Source organism: Cupressus sempervirens, chromosome 3 (assembly GCF_028749045.1).
Source record: "Cupressus sempervirens isolate cs-2001-9-10 chromosome 3, ASM2874904v1, whole genome shotgun sequence".
NCBI classification, from domain to species: domain Eukaryota; kingdom Viridiplantae; phylum Streptophyta; class Pinopsida; order Cupressales; family Cupressaceae; genus Cupressus; species Cupressus sempervirens.
This window is the reverse complement of record NC_143120.1, coordinates 302,530,147-302,553,012: the sequence shown is the minus strand read 5'-3', so window position 1 is coordinate 302,553,012 and position 22,866 is coordinate 302,530,147.

Below are 22,866 nucleotides of genomic sequence, written 5' to 3'. Positions count from 1 at the left end.
AGAATTTTATCTCTCCAAACATAGACATCTCAATTTCTTTACTCATTTCTTCAAAAAATCCCTTGCACTAGTCATCATTTCCTATGAATGAAGTGTCATCCACAAATGTTTCTACCAACACAATCTTCTTATCTGGTCCTTCTTTGATATACTAACTATTGTTATCATTTGTTCTTTGAAAACCAATATTTATCAAGTAGTTATGAAGTATTTCATCCCAAGCTTTGGGAGCTTGCTTGAGACCATATAATGCTTTGTGTAATTTTTAGACCATATCTCTTTTGCTAGGATCTACAAAACCTTCAGATTGTTCTATGTAGACTTCCTTGTCAAGAATTTCATTCAAGAATGCAGATTTTACATCCATTTGATAAACCTTAAATCCTTTGTGTGTTGCATATGCTAGTAAAGTTCTAACACCTACTAATTTTTCAACAAGGGAAAAAGTTTCACCATAATCAATACCTTCTTTTTGATAATAACATTTACATACTAACCTTGCTTTGTTTCTGGAAACTTCTCCATCTTCATTTAGCTTATTTATGAATACCCACTTTGTGCCAATTACATTTTTATCCTTGGGTCTAGGAACAAGAGTCCATATTGTGTTCTTTGCTATATGTTATATTTCTTCATTTATTACTTCAATCCAACTTGCATTATCTAAAGCATCTTTAACATGTCTAGGTTCAAATTCAATAAGTAAACATGTACCTTTCAATTTGTTCCTTGTCATTATTCCATCTGACTTGTCTCCAATGATATGATTAGGTGCATGATGCCTTCTGACTTACCTTGCTAGCACAGGTACTTTGGATTTGGAGTTTGTTTCACTGATTTATTCATGATCTTCTATGATAAGATCAGGTCCCACTGTCTGTTACTCAAGTCCTTCAAACTATGACTCAGATTGCACTGATTGCAACTTGATAGCTTTTGGAGATTTTGGGGACTTGGGAGGTGAGGCCTCCTTTCTTCTAGACAAATTTGGCAAAGTATTAGTTTCATAGTAAACAAATCTTTTGTAATTCTCAAGCTCTTTGTTGCTCTCTTCTTCACTCTTTTCTACAAACTCATCAATTCTCACATGTGCACTTTATATGATTTTATAAGAAGAAAAATTCAAACATTTGTATGTTTTACTTCTATAGGAGTATCCTAGGAATACGCCTTCATCACCTTTGACATCAAATTTTACCTTTCCTAGTATTCTTTCAAGATATAACATTTGTTGCTAAATACTTTCAAGTAATTTACATTGGGTTTGTTTCCATACCATAGTTCATAAGGAGTTTGATTTGAGTCTTTCTTCAACTGTACTCTATTCAAGGTATGCACTGCAATACGGATTGCTTCCTTCCAGTATTTGATTGCAACATTCTTTTCTATCATTAATGTTCTTGTACAATCCATGATGGATCTATTCCATCTTTCAGCTTTACCATTCTGTTGAGGTATTCCAAGGGTTGATACCTATCTCTTAATTCCTTTTTCAATGCAAAATTCATTGGAAATGAATTTACCACCTCTGTCTAATCTCAAACATTTTAGCTTCTTTCTAGTTTTCTTTTTCTACTCTCAACAGATACCACTTGGATTTTTGAAAAGCTTTAGATTTTTCTTTTAGATACTCTACTATCATCATTCTAGAATAATCATCAACAACAAAAAATGAAAAACTTATCTCCATTGTTTCTCTCTATTCCAATAGGTCCACATAAGTTTGTATGTACAAGCTCTAAGGTTTCTTATGAATGATAGTTCTTGCTTTTGAAACTAGTTTTTCCCATCTTACCAATTTGATAAATTTTGCATAGACCCATATCAAGTTTCCTCAAGCTAGGAATACCTCTTACTCTTTTTTTATTTTCTTATCTTGACCAGGTTATCAAAGTTTGCATGACAGAATCTTTTGTGCCTGTTAGTAAACAGATTTGTCTTCGCACAAAATGATTACAAAAATGACTCAAGAATGCCCAAAGCAAAGACACAATAATCTACCAACGGTTGCATCACTTTGCCATTGGATTGAGCAAGCATCTTCTAAATTTTATAGGGTATAGCTCCCCAATTAAATATGCAAAGAATGAGATTTACAATTCTTTTAACCTGAAAGCGAAGGCTGCCCTCACTATTCTTGAATAGCGGGCAAATAACTAAACAAAAACTAAAAGAAATAGAAAAGATAAAACGGACAACTTGTCTAACATATGCACAATATAATTGTCCTGGAGACTTTAATAGTTCAATATCAATTCAATACTAAATTGACAGTGAACAATCCAAAGCAAACTTTCTCATTCCAAAAACAATCATGTTCAAGTACAATGTTGGAAAACTAAAACATGCATAGCTATTAAAACTTTAAATAGAAGTTCACAATCTGATATCCATCAAGAACTACTAACCCTATACATTCTAAATCTCCCTTACATGTAGCACACAATCTGCCTACTTAGAAAAAGAAGAACCCCCTTTCTTCTAAAGTTCTCCCACTAAATAAACTTCTCAAGAGCTTTATTCAGTTTCATAACTGATTCTTGGAATTATCATTACTTAAATCTCGTTTCTTTTTATCAGTGTTCACGATCACTTTCCTTTATACATTTCTTTTTATAGCATAAAGTCTATATAAACATTATAATTAAGATTTTATGGATATCATTTTATAATGTTTATAAGAAGACTTGGACATGTGGCATTTACTAGTGATGAAATGTTGTCATCATTTCAGAATTGTCATGATAGTTTCGATAGTCCACTCCAATGCCAATAAAATTTGATCCGTAAGAAATATGATAAAAATGTTTGGGGATTATTTAGAAGACTAGGAATAATAAAACATATCCAAGAATCAGCTGAATCCAACTATTAGATTAAAATTTATGTCCTCCAAAATATGATTGATTTTCTATGACTAGCATTTTGTGACTGTTAGTGTTGATTTGACAGTGTTACACTCATAAACCCATAATTTTTGATCCACAATGAATCTGATAAAAAAAATTTGAGGATATTTAGATAATTAGATTTGGAAAAACATATCTAAAATGTAGCCTGATACAATAGTCAAATTGAAAGATATGGCCCTTGAAATATTATTAATTTTCTGTGATTTGCATTTTGTGACTCTTAGTGTTGATTCAATTGTGTTGTGAATAGTCATATGTATCTCACAAATCAGGACACATTTTTAAAATTAATCCTATACAAATTTAGAAAATTAGGTTTACTCACACATATTCAAAACTGAGCATGATCCAATGGTGGATTTGAAAGTTATGACCCCCATACTAAGACCCAATTTTCAATTTTTAGAAAGCCTGTTGTAGTTGTTAAAATTGAATCTTTGAATTATTGAACCTCTTGAACCACTAAATTACACCCATAATCATGTCTTTCAGTTAAACTCTAAATTTGAAGTTGAACTTTAAACTAGGATATTTGAATTTGCATATCAAAGTTTGAATTGGATCTGCATTTGAACTTCGAATTGTTGAGCCATATCTAATCAATGAATCCATTTGAAAAGCATATTGAACCTTTATACCCTTTGTAACCTTTGAACCATTTGAACCTATTGAAATTTGACCAATGAATTTCCATCTAAATTCACATTCCAAGTCTAAAAATGGTGTACATCTGAAAATGAAGTTGAAATTTGAGCTCTGCAAATTCAAACTCTGAACCATTGAATCAGTGAAACCTATTCAATAGGTACAAGAGGTTCAGAACCTCTTTGTACCATCTGAACATGTTCTCTCAATCTCAATTTTTGGCATATGTGTTACTATATTTTTTGTTATAACAATCAATCTGAACATTATCTTCTTAAAACAAGCCTCCATCAAGAATTTTTTAGGACAGATTCAGGGAGACTGAGAGGCAAAATATGAAAAAGTTATCAAAGGGGGCCAAGTTATCAAATTTTTTAATTGGGGTTTAAACACCAACTAACAGTGCCATGACCAACTTTCTTCTACTTGAGCAATAAAACATAAACTTTCACTAAGATTAAGATAAAATAGATTACCTTTTGTTTGTTTGCTAAATCCAACCAGATTTCCTTTTCCATCCAGCAGTTTGGCATTCCCATTCATAAACTCTACCTTAAATCCAATGTTATTCAACTATTCCACACTTAGTAGATTATGGTTTTCAACCCAATAAGCATTGTCACATATAAGTTCATTGGTTAATGAGATACATCCTTTTTACTTTATGCAACAAGGTTCATTATTTTCAAATCTCATACTACCACCATCATAATGTTCCATGTGCTCAAACTTTTTTTGGTCTCTAGTCATATGATGTGAGTAGCCACTATCAATAATTCATGTATCATTTTTTATAACATGAGAGATAAGTGTCATTTTATCTCCTTCATCATTAGATTCATCTTTAACAACATTATATACCATTTCATCTTCACTATTATCAAAATCTTTAGCCATAAGACAAGATTTCTTACCTTTGTCCTTGTAGTTTTTGAATTCTTTCTTGCCTTTGTATTTATTGCCTTTCTTTTCATCCTTTTCTTCTCTATTTGGGCATCTTGCAACAATGTGACCAAATTCTTCACAAGAAAAACATATTAGAGGAATCTTACCTTTGTACTTTCCTCTACCTTTAGAATATTTTCTTGCAAGTAGGGCTTCAACAACTTTACGATCATTTTCTAAACTTTCTTCTTCTTCTTCGCTTTTAGATTTATTAGCCTTTGATTTCTTACCCCTTTTCTTGAGTGAAAGCTTGGCTTCAAATGTAGACTCAATACATTTGGAACTAGGGACATAGTTATCATAGTTATCCAACTCAAAAGTTGTCAATCTTCCAACTAGAGCATCCAAAGTTATTTTTCTATTTGGATTACATCTCATTTTTTTAATAGCAGACACTCTAATTGCATAGATAGAAAGAAGGGTTCTAAGTACCTTATTTACAACTATTTTGTCCTCAATATCTCCTCTAGATGCTTTGATTGCATTCACACTTTCTTCAATTCTCTCAACATATTTTGCAATGTTTTCATCTTCTCTCATCTTCATCTAATCTAATTTTCCTCTAAGACTTTTAGCTTTAGCTCTTCTTACATTATAATCTCCTTCATATATGTCTTTTAGTTTAATCCACATATCATAAGTTGTAGTACAATTTTTGACTTCATCAAATTCAGCATAATTAAGAGCAGAAGTAATGTCAATCATCATGATGTTATGATTTTTCTTTTCAGTAATATCTTCAATTGATAATGTTCCAGTAGGAGTCTTGTATTCATTATCAAGATGCTTACAACTAAATCACTGATAGTTTCTAAATGTAACATCATAAATCCTTGCCATGTTGCAAAGTTGTCTCGGTTCAACTTGGGAATCTCTCTTTTATAAGACATTTTGATCTTTATCTTTTGTCCTTAAAGCCTTCTCTATAAGCACCAAACTCTCTAATACCAATTGTTGAAAATATAAGAGGAGTAACTAAGAGGGGAGGGATGAACTATTTACCACTAAAATAAATCCCAAATCCCTTATATGTCAGTATAGAACAAACTCTGTGAAAACTGAACTCTGCTAAAGCTCAGCAAACATACAGACAAAATGTTGTAACTCGATAAATGCTTAACATGAAAATATTAAGATATTATCTGTGATTAATATTACTTTAACTTAGTTTCAAACACATAAGAGAAATATCATGAACACACTTTACACCAAGATTTAACATGGAAACCCAATTTGGGAAAAATCACCAATCGCAACTAGTTACAGATTTTCACTCTTCTGAAGTGAGCCCTATTAGGAGCCAACCATGTTAAAGGTTACAAAAATACATTGTTACGTGTGACCTTGTTAGAGGATTTAATCACCCTATTAGGAGTGTCCTTGTTAAAGGTCTTTAGACAATTCAATAGAAATGTCACCTTGTTAGAGGATTTACAAATAGTCTTTAAGCCAACTCTGTTAAGAGATTTAATCACTGCTACAATGGTTAGAAAGTAACAATGAGATGAACTAATTCTTAATGTAACTAAATTGCTAATTACAGATCTCAATTCTAGCTTATATACTTAATCCTTCTTGATCGAATGTATCTTTGCATCTCAACAAGGATATTTTTCTTATCCTTCTAATTTGCTTCCTCTTGGCATCATCAAATCTTCAATTATGTTCCACTATGCTTATTTTTCTAATCCTCAACTTGACCTTATATTTATATCTTTCATATTGTCAAATCAACTTGAATACAAATTAGAATAATTAATATTCATCTTCTCAGTTGGTTAGAACCAACAAACAATTCAATTGAACTCAATATGTCAAGAGAAGAAAATTCTTCATTAGCTGACCCTACTTGGTAGACACTAACTCATAAACGATTTTCCCGTGTTAACCAAGTGAACTCAGTTAACACTGCAAATTCACAAAGTTCCTTTGGTAACCAAGTGAGCTCGGTTAACACTGGTTTCATCCAACATTTCCTTCATTAACTGAGTGAGCTCAGTTAACACTCAACTTTCACAAACTTTCCTTTGATGCCTGAGTGAACTCGATAGACATTGTCTTCTGAACTAGTCAAACTTTGGAATGCTTGACAAACATAGGAAACTATCTTCAATGCCCAAGTGAGCTCTGCATACACTGACTGGTAATGATAAGACATTTTGTGTAACATCAAAGACAATACACAATTAATCAATTATATTCAACAACTCTAAATATGAAAGATCTATTTTACAAAGAATGAAATGAGTTAAGTAAAAATTCAAAAGATCATATCCTTATACAAGGAGATCATGCAACCCTAAAGGGAAAAGACATTTAATAATTGTAAGAATTTAGTATAGCTCTAATACCATGTAAGAATTTGGTATAGCTCTGATACCATGTAAGAATTTGGTATAGCTATGATACCGTGTAAGAATTTTCCTAAGGCAATAATTTAATGCCAAGATCAAGAAGCTCAGTAAATAGCACAAGAGAGATAAATGATGATCAAATAAGAATGGATATTAGATGATTGGATATCAAATAATTGGATGAATACATTATAGAAGTGTCTTGTATATAAAGGCAACTTATATGACTAGGAGTCAGCAAAGAGATAAGCATAACAACTAAGCACATGTCCACTAAGAGTGGATTATCCTCCATTGTGCATGAATGTATGTACAACAATGAGAGGATAAGAATGCAAAGGTGTATCTCATAAAGAGATGTAGTAGACAACATGTGCTCAATTGGAGTGCAAACTACCGTGTTATCAACATGACAACTCATATGAATCTACATAACTCCTAGGTGTCTACATGAAAACTAATATGCTAATGCATTAACCTAAGTAAACTTAAATAAAGTGTAATTAGTAAATACTTAATTAAACCAACAACCCACCCCCCCCCCCCCCCCCCCCACCCCCCCGCCAAAGTGAAACTTATGGAAATGTACTTAAGCTCACAAAAGCTAAATAATAATGCAAGATGGGTCTCGGCTACTAGGCCATGTTAGGTACCCAATGTACAATATGCAAGTGCAAATGATATGCAATGCAATCTCTCATTAAGTGGAGAAAGAGGGAATACCACATGGGAAAAACCCTCCCCCAAAAAGAAAGAAAAAAAATAAAGTAAGATGCATGTATGGATGGAGTAATCAAGACCCCCTATTATGACATACATCATGCATATACAATAGAGAATCCCTCCATAAGAAGGAAATAAGCAGAAATGAAATCCCCCCATAGTGAATGATGTCCTACAAGAATGATGAGTGCTTGAAGACAAAAGAGAATCCAATGCCTACAAACAACGTTTCTCCCTTAGATACACCAAATACAAATGAAAGAAGGCTTCCCATTGTGGATAGGAAGATGGAAGGGGAATCCATATGGAGTATATTGTCTCTGGAGTCTGAAGGTGTGTCACCATGTCCTTGAATAATGAAGATGTCACAAACCAATCAAGATCAAGTCCAATAGAAGATGGTGACAAACAAGGAACCAATGGCAATTTCTCTGTATAGGAATGTGGATCAAAATCCAAAGACCAAGATGCCTCCTCAAAAGAAGAAGTAGGAAGAGAAACAAAGAAGCCCCCCCTCAATGTAGAATCTACACCCATGAAATATGCTCCTGGATCAATGTAGAAGTTACATCATGAAAATTGAATGATATTTCTCCCTTGAGGAAGAAATGGTGTCATGGGTGTACAAAATAATCCTCCCCAATCAATAGGAAGAACTCTTAGAATGTAATTTGTCTCAGGAAACTACATAGGATTCTACAACACATGAGTAGGATCAACCATGCAATCTGACATCTCAAGTGAAGTTTGAGATTCATGTAAAGCAATATCCAAAGACTCAAATGTCTTCTCTGAAGTGAAAGGGACCTCCTACAAATGTTGTAAGAAAGTATCCACAATCATGTTAAACTCAAAAGAAAGATCAAGTGGAGAATCATGAGGGTTAGAGTGTTCCCTCACAACAATTGAAGAAGGATCATCCTCAATAAAGAGAAGATGTATATCATCAATAATGTCTCCCATATTCTCAATGTAGGACTCCAGAAAAAAACCTGCAATGTCTGTCAAGAAGTCATCCCAAGGAACTGAGTCTGGGAGATAATGAATATCTTGTTGCAATTAATCATGTGAATCCATGACTATGTCAATACAAGCATCATTAAGAGAAATAGTAGATGCAATATCAGTAGGAGAATTAGTAGATGTAATTGGAGGTAAAAGATCTTTTGGGAATGGAAGAACATGTGGATCTCCATACATCTCCCAAAGATAGATCCAAATATCATAAAAATTAGTTGACTTCATGTCATCAAGTGAATCTATAACCTCCATATCGATATGTAGAAAGAGTGCATGACAAATGATTGTAACAATGTCACCATTGTATGAAAGTCCTTTCACATATGGCAATGCATTATGCTCACTAAGATAAGTGAGAAATAATTCACTCCATTGCTTATAGTTTTGTGTTGTCAAGGTAATTAAATCTTCCTCATCCATGATGTACTAATCAATGCAACCCCCCCTAAATAGATTTTTGGCACTTTATACTAAGTGCATGTACAATTGCCACTTGTCAAAATGAACCAAAGTGAAATTCTGATTTGATGGTTACAACAAAAAATCTAAAGCTATATATGACTCAACAAGATAAGACACAAGACCTCTCAAGGATCTACTTAATTACAAGTGCCAAAATAGGCCAAAAAATGACCAAATGTTGAAAGTACTATGTCTACTCAAAATTACTCCAAACTGATACCAGATTTGGAAAGTAGACAAAAAATCATGCACTTTCAAAAAAATAGCACCTGAATATGTGTCCATATGAGCCTGAACAAAGCCTCTGAAGTTGTAAAAATTGGGATTGGCAATTTTTAGAAAAATTTAGGAACAAAGATCACAAACAACTTGCACCAATGTGTAGATCACGAAATTCTACCCCAAAACAAAAAAGAATTGCTCAAAAAAAGGAGTTTGTATGAGGGAGATATCGTTGTTTGAAAATCACCTCTACAATTATTTTTCCTGAATCGTTGTCGTCGCACCTTCAAAAATCAAATGACTTTAGATTTCACCTCAGATGTCTAAATTTGATGAAACAAAAGTGAATTTGGGAGTTTTTTGACCTTCTGAATCTAATACCAATATTTGATTTGCACTAGCAAGCTCCAATCTTGACCTGCAAAAAACAATCTCTCTAATGGTTATGTAATGAAACTCCTATGGCTCTGATACCATGTAAGAATTTTGTATAGCTCTAATACCATGCAAGAATTTGGTATAGCTCTAATACCATGTAAGAATTTGGTATAGCTATGATACCATGTAAGAATTTTCCTAAGGCAATAATTCAATGCCAAGATCAAGAAGCTCGATAGATAGCACAAGAGAGACAAATGATTCTCAAATGAGAATAGATATCAGATGATTGGATATCAAATAATTGGTTATCAAATAATTGGATGAATACATTATAGAAGTGCCTTGTATATAAAGGCAACCAATATGACTAAGAGTCAGCAAAGAGATAAGCATTACAACTAAGCACATGTCCACCAAGAGTGGATTATTCTCCATTATACATGAATATACATGGAACAATAAGAGGATGAGAATGCAAAGGTGTATCTCATAAAGAGATGTAGTAGACAACATGTGCTCAATTGGAGTGCAAACTACTATGTTGTCAACATGACAACTCATATGAATCTACAAACTCCTAGGTGTCTGATAGCTCTTATTTTCACTGAGCTTAATTTTCAAGATTTTTATAGTGAAGATGCTAAATTTTTTGAGATTGTTACGGATGTATATTCTTGTTTTCTTTTTTTAGAAAAAAACCCTAGAAAATTTTCCCTAGTCTAATTATTTTATTGGTATCCCAAGTGTAGGGTTCAATGCTCTAGTGTTCCATTTTTATAAGTTTATGCCCTAACCCTAGGCCATAAAAGTGAGTGGGTTTTTATTTTGTCTAAATACATCATTTCTTACGATGTTATGATGGGGGTTAGTGGATTATCCAAAGTAAGGGTTCTAGGTCTCTCGATCTCATGATTAATGTTGTGTCGCGGGTGAGAAAATAAGTCTTCCTGATCATACGATTTCCTTTGTATCATATGATCATGTATCATTTTAAAAGGTTTACATTGCAACTATCTTCGATGTTATAGCAAGGAGGTTTATCGTGGTGTCGGGAATAATGAAATAGGTTGCTACGATACTCTGAAAAGGTGGACATCGAAGGATCATAAAGGAAAGTTGACATGTTGCGATGATACAGTGGCTTACATTCATAAGATCGTAAAGGAGATAAAAGCAAATAAAAGATGACATGTTGTTAGATAGGTGTTCATTTCCTAATTGGTCATAACAAATGTACGAATGCTAGATGCATGCATTGTCAGGATTAGTGGGACTAGAAAATGATATTATAATATGTTATGAGTGGCAAATGTGGTCTCTGATCTTAAGATGAATGGTTCATCATGAGATCTCAAGGTTATAAAAGGTGTCTTCCGATGTTATGATTAAGATGTGGTTGTAAGATTGCACATGAAAAATGTTAAGCCATAAATGCTATGGTGTGAAGGGTTAAAGGTTTGTTGTAACATCATAAAAGCTTGAGAGATCACCGGAGGTGTGACGAAAAGATGTATGTAACCATCATCGTAAGATTGTAAGCTAAGAAAGGATAAATCTGCCATGCTACGAAGTTGTTTTCAATGTGATCATAGAGGAAGATAAAGTTAGTGTCGATGCTGCGACAATAAAGGAATTGTAAGATCATGAAGGATTTTGCCATTGTGTTTGACTAGTCGATAAGGGTTTTTCAAAGGGTTTTTGTAAGATCAGAAGACTGTGCTTTGAAATGTAAGATAATGTGATTGGTCTTTTCATCAGTCATTGTCATAGCATCGTAAGCCCTACTTTGGCATTAAAATATAAAGTCTTTTCTTTGAGTTGGAGACAACAATAAGGGTCTCAAGAAAAAGGATTTGAATGTAGTACAAAAAGTGCATCGTTGGATAGTAATGGTGACGCTCCATTGAGTTGACAAAATGGATTGATATCATATTTCAAACATGTTGAAATCAATGCAAGGTGAACATTTATTTGCACATATTAATTTGTAAAAGATCTTCTCTTTTCACAATCACAGTTTGCCATTTACAGAGAGAAAGAATTTGAGCAGTTCTAGAGTTTTTAGTGCATTCCAATTTGTTAATCTAGAGCTTCTTGAGAATGGGGCAGTTGCTATATCTGGTGCGTATTTGCATAATATCAAAATGTTTAACAAAGAAGTAGAAGAGATTCAAGCCTTAGACATGGCGGTTTCATAAACTTCAACCTCTAAAGGAGACAAAACCAGATAGAAGAAATCGCAAAGATTTGTTGAAGAATGGATAAAGCTTTTTCCAGGTTCCTCCAATGCAATTTTTGCAGATGATCAAGCTTTTATTGACTCATACACCCTATGCAGAGATGCTATATGCCTTGGTGTTACGAGTTTTGAACTTTTCAAATACTTCTATCATAACAGGGAGAAAAAAATTCCTATGTGTAATCCATGGAAGAAGAATCTTGCCAAGTTGATATTTCCAAAGGTCTTTATAGATGTAGACATGATGAAGGCCCTGTTTCGATGCTATAATCCAACCACAAAATCTTTCCATAGGAGGGATTGAACTATACTATGCACCCTAGATCAAGAATCATTCATTAAGGCTTTTGGATTAGATGGAGCTATGGGTTAGCCTATAGATTTGAAGGATTTATAGAGGAAATTCAAAGCAAAAACCAAGGCATACACTGGGGGATCAATGCTATAACATATTCCCATGGACCTAAAAGAAGTGGGTGATTACCCTAAGAAGGTCGATAAGATGATGCCACTGGACAAATTCAAGAATTATTTTGTTAAAACTATATATGGTGTTCATAAGGTGGTGGGTAAGGATGGGTCTGATATGGTCTATGGGGCAAAATTCATAATTGCAAGAGATGTACAGGATGCCTACCATGGTGGGGAATATGATTATGTCAATCATATTCTAAAAGTAATGAGAGAGAATATTGCCAGGGCTCAGAGTGGGGAATTAAAGGATTTCACCTTTCATCATTATTCACTACTAATGCGCCTGATTCTATACAAAAATATAGGGTACATAAGCTTTGATTTCATTGATCAAACTTTTGATATAAATGGAAGCCTACTAGTGCAGTTATGGACACGGGTATGGGACAACACTTATCATTTTCTGATCCTATATCATTTTTCAATAGTTTTAGTGTTGTAATTATGAAAATGTTAGATCCAGGATACTTTAGGGCTCTTGATATATTGAAGGGCCTTTTGAGACCAACCTTGGTTCTTGAGGGAAAGAGACTTGACCCTAATTGGGGAGATATTTTCCTATTTCCCACATTTTATTTAATGAGAGTCTATGGTTGTCCCCAGCCACCCCATATATTGCCTAAATTTATCCCTCCTAGGCTAGGAATAATTGAATTTATATGGCAACTGTTCATGGTCAACAGGGAGTATTTAGGACCCAAGGTGCATAGGGGAACCTTCTTATGTAGGTGTTTTAGGATTGGTGATTTTACAATTTCCAAAGAGGCCTTAGACCAAATCCACTCTTTTCTTCATCATTACAATTTGTGCACTAGCCCTTATAAAATGTATGACCCTGATGGTTGGATGAGGGTCACCCTTAAGGAAATGAGAAATTCTATATTGCCAAGTACCAAGGAATTGCCTCATGAGGATATTATTCCAAACATAGTGGTAGAGGGTGAGGTAGCTAACAAGCTAGCAAAGCTTGATGATGTCATAAGGGTGGAAAAAGAGTTGAAAAGAATAGATCCCCAATTTGTGGGATTCTACATGGATAACCCTTATCCTCAGAGGATTAGGAAGATGGTCATGGACCATGCTGAGATCATGGCTAAAATGTCATAGGGCCTAATAGGAGAAAAAGATAGGGTTTGCCCTGACAGCCCTGAGCCAGATGTAACCCTTGAAGTAGAAGAGGAAAAGATGTTAGTCTCAGAATGGTTTTGACATTTGAGTGCCAACACACTTAACCACTTTCTACATTGAAACTGAGTACACTATGTATGCCGAGTTAGAATTCCAATAGGTGCCGAATGATCTTCAAGTGCCGAGCAATCTTTAAGTGCCGAATGAAGATCAAGTGTTGAGTGACTACAAGTGCCAAGTAATATTTAGGTGCCAAGTCAAAGATGATGTCGAGCAAGATAAAATCACTACAGCAGCCCAGTGAGCTAGTTTCTTATATGTGCCAAGCATCAGGAATTAGTAAGTACCGAGTAACACAGAATGCATACATGAGTTTGAGAAGGCACAAACTCATATGTAAACCATTTTTATGGCTGACATATGATGAATCTTGAAGAATCTAAGTGATAAGATCAAATCTTTTGTTTTTCCTATGCAATCTACATACAGCCAATAAGAAAAATGGAGAAGGCATGCAACCAATAATAAAAGTGCAAGGAATGAGCAGGAAACAGAGATTTAATATGGATTGTAGATCCATATCTAACCCTAAGTCTTCGAATGTCTTTATAAGGAAGACAAAATCTCATTGTATTAGAGATGGATGAAGGAGTGTATGAAAACTATAGTGGAGTTCAGAGTGAAGAGTAAAAAGACTTAGAGAAAAAGAGCAGTAATTAGATATTAAGTTGATCATAACAAAGCAAGGAAGATGAACAGATATCAAATTTTAAAGAATCAAGAACAGAGAAAGAAGATCAAGTGCCTGAATTCAGCAATCAAGGATTGTAAGCTATCAGGTTTATTATACCTAATACTCTCTAGCAATTGTATTAGAAAGGAAATCCGTTGTTGATAGGTTAGCTTAACAGCTGGGTTGTAGATCCTTTGAAGAGGTGATTAAATCCTTTAACAGGGTAACACTTCATGTAAAGTGTTTATAAATCCTTTAACCAGGTCACTACTGACACAATGAAAAGCCTTTAACAGGGTAGACCAAAAGAAGTGGTTAAATATTATTGCTGCAGTAATTTTGTGGGTACCATCCCCACCCTAGTTTTACCTTCTTATTCCTTGAGGGTTTCTGGGTCATCAAAATATCAAGTGTTATGTATGATTGCTTTTCATAGTTGTTTGATATGTTTACATGCATGCAATTTACTTTTAGTTAAAAGTTTTAATGGTAAAAGTACAATACTTCTAATTCACCCCCCTCTCAGAAGCATTCTTCCCATTTGAATATTCCAACAATTGGTATCAGAGTACAGTTCTCTCGAAGAGAAGCCTAACAGCTTGGAGGAAAAGATCTAAAGATGGAAGTTTTCAAACTTGGAAAGATCATTGAGAACTAAGTGATAGATGTGCATCTCGCTCTACACAAGGTAGAGGAAGCTAGAGAGGAATTGAGAAGATCCTTGAAAAGAAGAAAGGAGATAGCCATAGCTGAAAATGATATAAACTACAAAGAGATTGATACCACACAAGTGTTTGCAAATGGAGACACAAAAGAATTTGATGCAGCAATAGCAGAACTGATGGAGAAAAACAAAGATCAAGCAGAAGAGATAAGATCTCTCAAGATGGAACATGAATCACAGGCCATAATGTTATGTGAAATCACTAAACAAAAGAAAAGAGCGGTTGAGGATAGAGTCATGATGGAAGATGACAAATGGAATCTTGCAAACAGACTTGAGGAAAAATGTATTGAATTAACAAGGATCTCAAACATGCAGATGGATACACTTGCTCAAATGATGAACCTTCATCATGAACTCAATATGAAAGATATTGAGATCTCTACTTTGAGGATGCATAATGGACAACTATAGAATGAATTGAATATAGAAAAAGAGATAGTAGAGAATCTCAACAAGTCAAGTGAAGCCATCAAGTACTTTGAACAGTTGCTAAAATTCCCAAGATTAGCCTATGATACATCAGGACTGGATACAATAGCACTGAAGTTGGGGAATCATCAAAGAGTGTTGAGCAAAGAAGTGACAAAGGTAAGGATTCTAAACCCACTTGTCATTACTATAATAAAAAGGGGCATACTGTTAATGTGTGCAGGAGTAGAAGAATTAATCAACCAAACGCACCTAAAAGAAAGGGTTACTATCACAAGTGCAACATACAAGGTCATATGACACAAGATTGCAGGACTAAAGTCACAAGGAGACAAAGATTTGATGGACATTGCCATAATTGCAAGAAGTATGGACATAGAGCCTTTGAATGCAGATCAAAGCCTATGTGGACATCAAAACCACCAGCAAATACAAAAGGCAATGGAAATCACTACTATTGGGATTGCAACACCAAGTATAGCTGTCATTATTGTCAAGAATATGGACATATCCCTGAAAATTGTATAAGGACACACTTCAGAGGGAATTATAGCAGGTGGCTAAGTCAAACCACTTGTTTCAGCTACTTGAAAACTGGTCATATCAGCAGAAACTGACCTACAAGGTCCAAAGCACCAAAAATTGAATCCAACAAAGGAAAAGAAAAGATTGATGTCGAGAAAATAAGAGGACAATTGAACAAGACTTGGAAGAAGAAAGATGAGTACAACACATCAAGTGAAGGGATCACTTCACCCAATGGGTCAAGTGATCACACTTCACCATACTAAGCATGAGAGAGGTGTATGGGACTGATATACAAAATTATATCATACATCAGTCCCAAGACAAAGAAGTATTGCAAAGAAAAATCAGCATAAGTAGAGATGCCAAGTCATAATATAAAGATTCTTACAAAACTGTCGAGTTGTCCTTAGATGTCGAGTAAAGCCCCAATGCATGTCAAGTTGCTAATAGCGACCAAGTTGATAATTGATGCCGAGTTGAGAAATGTCAATTAATGCTGAGTCATGTTGAAATCTTCAAGTGTCGAGTTTACAGTTGTACAAGAACTAAGCATTAAATGCTATGTTTTGAAGGGTATAAGGTCAATTTTTTATCATTTCTCACCATTCAAATGTAGAGCAAAGACGAGAAGAGCGCAGGAGAGATCAAAGAACTGCATCGAAGCCATTTGCATGGATTTCAACAATGATTCAGCATAAAATTCATCAATCAAAGGTATTTATCAAGTGCCAAGCTATGCAGTATTAAAAATTTCTTAATCTTTAAAACCCTAGATCAAAATAATGGCTTCTAGTTCTAAGAACCCCAAAGGAAAAGGTCATGAGGTTCAACTGGTCAGTAATGAGGTTAAACAACCCAAATTTAGGCCAATTCCAAAAGTTGCTTACAGAAACAACCCTATTGGCACATTATCCATTGTTCCATCCAAAGTAGTCATGGTGCAGGATGTACGAAAGTGTTACAAATGCAAAATTGGCGCCATAGGTGATCTTGAAATATTCCAAGCCTATGAAAGACTATGCGAGAATAAGATTATGAAGGATGAATTCCAGATAGTCGAGAGAAAGGGTTTGACCAATGCCCTAGTTTACCCTATAGGATTCAAAACTGAATGGATACGAATTATTTTAAACAGAATTCATGATGGATGCTTTTGGCTGGAAAAAGGTCCAATAAAGATTACAAAAAGGATAGTATATAGGGTTACTGGTTTTCCAACCCTAGATCGGACTAAGACTCTACGCAATGATTCCAAAGAGATCACTGAAAAGAATATAGGAGCAAAATGGAATAAGAGAGGCATGACTATTGAAACTATCATTGATCCCCTTCTAGATTTTGTTGTGAGGATAATATCCCAAAAATTCTATCAATCCAATAGATTGAACAGCATGCCATGCATAGCAGTTGATGTGGCCTACAAACTGGTAAAGAGAGATCACACATATGATCTGTCAGAACTTTTGCTACAACAGATAAATGAAAACCTAGGAGCAATAAGGAGAACAAAAGGTGCTCAATGCAAATTTGGTTTAGTTCTTATGTGTATATTCTTCTATATAATGGAAGAGTTTCCTTCTATAGGAAAGGTAAATTGGAATCCTAACAAAACTATAATTACACAAATTAACGAGCTTATTGATCAGATGGATGACAATTTTGGAGCCCATATGACAAGCTATTTTGAGGATTTCAAGAAATCCATGAAGTAAAGGGTAAGAATACCAGTTTCCTTGGTGGAAAGACATATAAATGATATGTGCTTCTTAGTTGATATTGATTTTACCTATATCCAAGTAGTAGTTCCAAGGGTGAGATGGCTAAGGCCATTTGGTTATGAACTAGATGTGGATGAAGCATCATCAGCAATCATTGCATTGCTTGCAGAAGAAATAGATAAGATTGTCAAGCCTTTTAGCACATATGATGTTGTTAAATCTAAAGTTGTAACAGAATTAAAGACTGCCTCCTTAATGAAGAAGAAAGATAAATTGGTGAAGAAAATTAAGAAGAAATTTGGTGAAGGAATTGAGGCTAAATCAGAAGAAGAAGATGATGATGAGGATGATGATGATGAGGATGAACAAGGGCAAGGCCAAATGGAATTGACTCAAGGCCTAGGAGAAGATAAGGAGGAAGGTGTTGAGGAAGCAGAAGTTGGGGAAGCACCAACCCAAGCCGAGCCAAAGAAAAGAAAGACAACAGTACAACCTCCAGCCCAGCCCAAAACAAAGAAGGGTGTTAAGCCAACTCAAGCCAAGCCATAGATACCAATCATAAGGGCTACCACAAGGGCATCTTCACAAAAAGCCAAGGAACAAATCAAAGAGAAGAAGAAGGCTATTGAATAGACTGGTGAAGTGCCGAGAAAAAGAACAAAATATGTAGCACAACCAAATTCTGATGAGGAGGAAAGAACAAAGTCAGAAGATATCAACCAATTTAGAGTGGTAAGTCATCCTCCTAAATTAGCCTTAGATAAAATTTGTGAAAATATTAAGAATGTAGATTTTACTAATTTGAAAAGCATTGATTTCAACAAGATAAGTAAAGGAAAGCAAGAAAAAATAGAGGAATCAGTATATGCCATGATGGTTGAATTCAAGTATACACCTCTAGAACTAGACAATACCATGCCTAGAGAATTATATGAGATAATTGAAAACAAATGGCATTATTGTCTAAAAATTGAAAAGGAGATAAGAGAATCTACCTTAGCACAAGTGATGCCTAACCTAACAAGAGGTCAAATAAAAAAGGCTAATAAGAAATATAGTGGCAATTTCACACCAAAGTATAGAGCCTTTGATATCTTACAAAACAAGATTGAAGATGTTGTTAGTAAGTCAACAAAAATATGAAAGTTGATATATGGTTTGACTACTATCAAAGATGGAGAAGAATATCCCCTTGAGGGACAAAACACAGAACATGAAGAGCCTAGTGAGAAAGAGGAGGAAGAAGTAAAGGATACAGAAAAAGAAGAAGAAGAGAAGGAGGAAAAAGAAAAGAAAGATGGAGAGGAGAAAGAAAAAGGTGAGGAGGAGGAGACATAAAAACATGATGAAATGACAATAGCTGAGCAGGAGTAGCAACAAGACCAGAGTGTGCAAGACACACAATTGCCACCTTCTAGCCCTCCTCATGTACCCATCATACCTGCAGACACTATAACTATACAGGATGTTCCTAACACTTCTGCTCAAAACATCAATCCTTTAACTACAGAGGATCTCAAAAGAATCCTTGACCAATCCACACAACAAGAAAATTATGTACAAATCCAATATTGGTCAGTGTGGATGAATTACAAAAGTTGGTAGAAGACATAGTTAGAGATAAGGTGAATCCACAAGAACCACCTTCCATCATCTCTACAACTACTAGTGGTCAACTTCAAATGCAAATAGTTGATTCATCAGGAATAGTTGACACCATAGTACAGAAGCTAAGTGCAGCACAAGACAAAGAAATAGAACAAACAGGATAGACTGTTACATCTGATCCTACAACACAAACACAAGGCGCACTTCCTCACATTTCTATAATTGATCAAGATAGTAGACATAAGAAGAAGGAAGCAGTGAAAACCTCTAAAGAGTAGGAGGCAATACAAATATTAATAAATTTTCCTACCTTGGGAACTCCTTCGAAACAACCAAGCAATGATGCAATGCCACTACAAATGTTAGCACCCGGATCAAGTACTGCCAAAGTTGCAAGGGTGCTTCACTATGGAGACCCTGAATTAGATGAGGAGATAGTCATACCAAGTTATTACTCAAAAGCAATAAGCATTGATCAAATCAATGAGGTGCAGGAAGCATTGAATAGAAGAAAGAGGCAAGAGATACTCAGGAAGGAGTATAAACAAAAGTAAACATTACATGAGATTAAGGACATCTTTATAGATGCCTTCAGTTTGCAGTCACCAGATGAGTCAAAGCATATAATGGAACGATTATCAGATATTGTTGACTAGGTGACAAATGAAGACAAAGAAACCAATGTAAAACTTATGGAATGGTCTGAAAGGAAATTCCAAGGGAAAGTAAATGAGAAAATATCTTGTGAAATTGCACTTTCTCAGGTTGAATTAGCAAAAATGCTTGACAAAGTAAAAAAGGTACTTGAGAATATATTCTCATTGTACAAAAAGCTATGTGACTTTTCATACTTCACATAGGAGACAAGCCAAAGAATAATGAGCCTAGAGAGGAATCTAAAAATTTCAAGCATGCAACTACCCAAAGATCCAGCTCAAAGTGAGAAGCACTTTAATCAAATGCTCCACACCCAGAAAGAAGTAGTTGTGTTGACAGCAGAAGAGGCCACCATCAAGGCCAAACTGATACAGCTCCAATCCTCCATTACCCCACATTTAGAAGTACTCCATAAAGAATAGGTCTATGCTGAAACTGTTCTCAAGAAAGATCCTAATATTTCTACTTTAGATGGACTTGTTCACCTTGCTACAAAGGCTGCCATCTAGCACAAGTCATTGCAAATTGCTTTGCATAATTGGGATGCAGCTCTCAAGATGATTATGGAAGTAAATAGCGCATTTTTGGCGAAATATGGTCTTAACCCTTAGAACTCTTTGACATAAGTGTCAAAAAGGGGGAGATATTATGAAGAGAATGGGGGAGACAAGATAAAAGGGGGAGCATGAGACATATACAGCACAAAATTTTGGTTACCAAGACAACACAGATAATGGCACAATCAACTTAGGGGAGTTACAATAATTTTGAGGTATATATTGTAAGTTACAAAATTTTGATCAAGTTTTCTTTTAAAACCTTTGTATATATATACCGAGCAGATTAGTGAATGTACTCATAAGGTCAAATAAATAATGCTTAGTTAAGTGTTTTTGACACTCATGTCAAAGGGGGAGATTGTTAGTCTTAGAATGGTTTTGACATTTGAGTGCCAACACACTTAACCACTTTCTACATTGAAGCCGAGTACACTATGTATGTTGAGTCAGAATTCCAATAGGTTCCGAATGATCTTCAGGTGTTGAGCAATCTTTAAGTGCCGAGTGACTACAAGTGTCGAGCAAGATCCAAGTACTAAGTAATATTTAGGTGTTGAGTCAAAGATAATGCCAAGCAAGATAGAATCACTGCAGTAGTCGAGTGAGCTAGTTTCTTATATGTGTCGAGCATCAGGAATTAGTAAGTGTTGAGTAACATAGAATGCATATATGAGTTTGAGAAGGCACAAACTTAGATGTAAACCATTTTTATGGCTGACATATGATGAATCTTGAAGAATCTAAGTGATAAGATCAAATCTTTTGTTTTTCCTATGCAATCTACATACAGCCAATAAGAAAAATGGAGAAGGCATGCAACCAATAATAAAAGTGCAAGGAATGAGCGGGAAATAGAGATTCAATATGGATCGTAGATCCATATCTAACCCTAAGTCTTTGAATGTCTTTATAAGGAAGACAAAATCTCATTGTATTAGAGATGGATGAAGGAGTGTATGAAAACTATAATGGAGTTCAGAGTGAAGAGTAAAAAGACTTAGAGAAAAAGAGCAGCAATTAGATATTCAGTTGATCAGAACAGAGCAAGGAAGATGAACAAATATCAGATTTTAGAGAATCAAGAACAAAGAAAGTAGATCAAGTGCCTGAATTCAGCAATCAAGGATTGCAAGCTATCAGGTTTATTATACCTAATACTCTCTAGCAATTGTATTAGAAAGGAAATCCGTTGTTGATAGGTTAGCTTAACAGCTAGGTTGTAGATCCTTTGAAGAGGTGATTAAATCCTTTAACAGGGTAACACTTCATGTAAAGTGTTTATAAATCCTTTAACCAGGTCACTATTGACACAGTGAAAAGCCTTTAACAGGGCAAACCATTAGAAGTGGTTAAATATTATTGCTGCAGTAATTTTGTGGGTATCATCCCCACCCTACTTTTACCTTCTTATTCTTGGAGGGTTTCTAGGTCATCAAAATCTCAAGTGTTATATATGATTGCTTTTCATGGTTTTTTGATATGTTTACATGCATGCAATTTACTTTCAGTTAAAAGTTTTAATGGTAAAAGTGCAATACTTCTGATTCACCCCCCCCCCCCCCCCTCCCCCCTCTCAAAAGCATTCTTCCCATTTGAATATTCCAACAAAAGATGCTCCTCGGGCATCTTGGATGGCAAAGGGAAACAAGAGACAGAAGATTTTCCACATCCCTACTTAGGTTAAACAACGGACATTAAAATTTTTACTAGGAAGTAGACAGTATTTTGCTGACTTGAGACATAATTATTTACAAAACAGAGTTAATGCAGTAGAAAATACTCTTACAGACCTGGAATTAGTAGCAACAAGACTTGATGATAGGATCATCTAAGCCCAGTAGTTTTTAGAGGATGATGAATTCATCAAGTCCACTGAATTCAAGAGCTTCTTATATAAAATAAAATAGAGTGAACTAGCGTTAACGATGAACCCTGAAGAGTCTGATAAGCAGAAGATGGAGTTGATAGAGAAGTTGCAGACCTATGACCCTAAAAGTGAGGTAATGACTTTAGAAGAGGCTAGGGATTTGGTGTAGAGGAGTGGCATGTTGTTGGTGCCTAGATGGGACTTGGAACAAGCATTCATGCTTGATTAGATAAGGAGGCAGGAAGGTTCCATCTCATATGAGGCAATTGGTGTAGATGGACTAAAGAGAGGGATTGGTTTTAATATTGATACAAAATCCCTAGCAGTCTACAGTATGGCCCTTGCTTCCAACAAGCCAAAATTAATGGATATACAAAGCACTAAATAGGGTAATATGATTGTATGGAATCTACAGGGCACCTCTGGCATAGAGATATCCAAAGCATTGAAACATTTTTCATTTATGAATGAAGCCAAGGTAAAGGAGATGGAGACAAGATTGTCTAAATCCATACATGATTACATAGATGTCAG